Source organism: Somniosus microcephalus, chromosome 33 (genome assembly GCF_052327205.1).
Source record: "Somniosus microcephalus isolate GS21.2 chromosome 33, FLI_Smic_1.0, whole genome shotgun sequence".
NCBI lineage: Eukaryota > Metazoa > Chordata > Chondrichthyes > Squaliformes > Somniosidae > Somniosus > Somniosus microcephalus.
In genome coordinates this window covers 6,062,449-6,063,440 of record NC_141019.1, presented here as the reverse complement: position 1 = coordinate 6,063,440, position 992 = coordinate 6,062,449, and positions in this window count along the sequence as shown.

Genomic DNA, 992 nt, shown 5'->3' with positions numbered 1-992 from the left:
CAGCCTAGAGAGAATAGAATATGCGATCAATGTCTGGCTGGCGAGGTTGAAACAGAAATGCATTTCCTCCTAAAATGCGAAAAATTCAACACATCAAGAAACATATTATTCAACAAGCTAAGCCAAACAACCCCAGATTTCAAGGAATTGGATGATCTGTCAAAATTGAGATTAGTCCTAGGAGAAGGAGACAGACCATACCTTGGGGCCAAATATGTAACAACATGTCACAACCTGAGGACTGTTTAAAAGTAAGACTGTTTAAAATTAATATTGAACGTACCAAATGAAGTAGAAAGACTGTTTAAAATTAATATTGTTTAAAAGTAATATTGTATGTACCCAACAAATGTCAAATCGATTGACACCTACAGAATGTTGGAAAACTGTACCTTTTTGCTATGTAAGCTTTGGCAATATGGTTCTCTGTAAACTTTCATGCCAATAAAGCATTTGAACTGAACTGAAACTGAACTGATTGGGAGTGTGAGAGAGAGAGATTGGGAGTGTGAGAGAGAGAGATTGGGAGTGAGAGAGAGAGAGATTGGGAGTGTGAGAGAGAGAGATTGGGAGTGTGAGAGAGAGAGATTGTGAGAGAGAGAGAGAGATTGGGAGTGTGAGAGAGAGAGATTGGGAGTGAGAGAGAGAGAGATTGGGAGTGTGAGAGAGAGAGAGAGATTGGAGTGAGAGAGAGAGATTGGAGTGTGAGAGAGAGAGATTGGGAGTGTGAGAGAGAGAGAGATTGGGAGTGTGAGAGAGAGAGAGAGACTGGGAGTGTGAGAGAGAGAGAGATTGGGAGTGTGAGAGAGAGAGATTGGGAGTGTGAGAGAGAGAGATTGGGAGTGAGAGAGAGAGAGATTGGGAGTGTGAGAGAGAGAGATTGGGAGTGTGAGAGAGAGAGATTGGGAGTGTGAGAGAGAGAGAGATTGGGAGTGAGAGAGAGAGATTGGGAGTGTGAGAGAGAGAGATTGGGAGTGTGAGAGAGAGAGAGA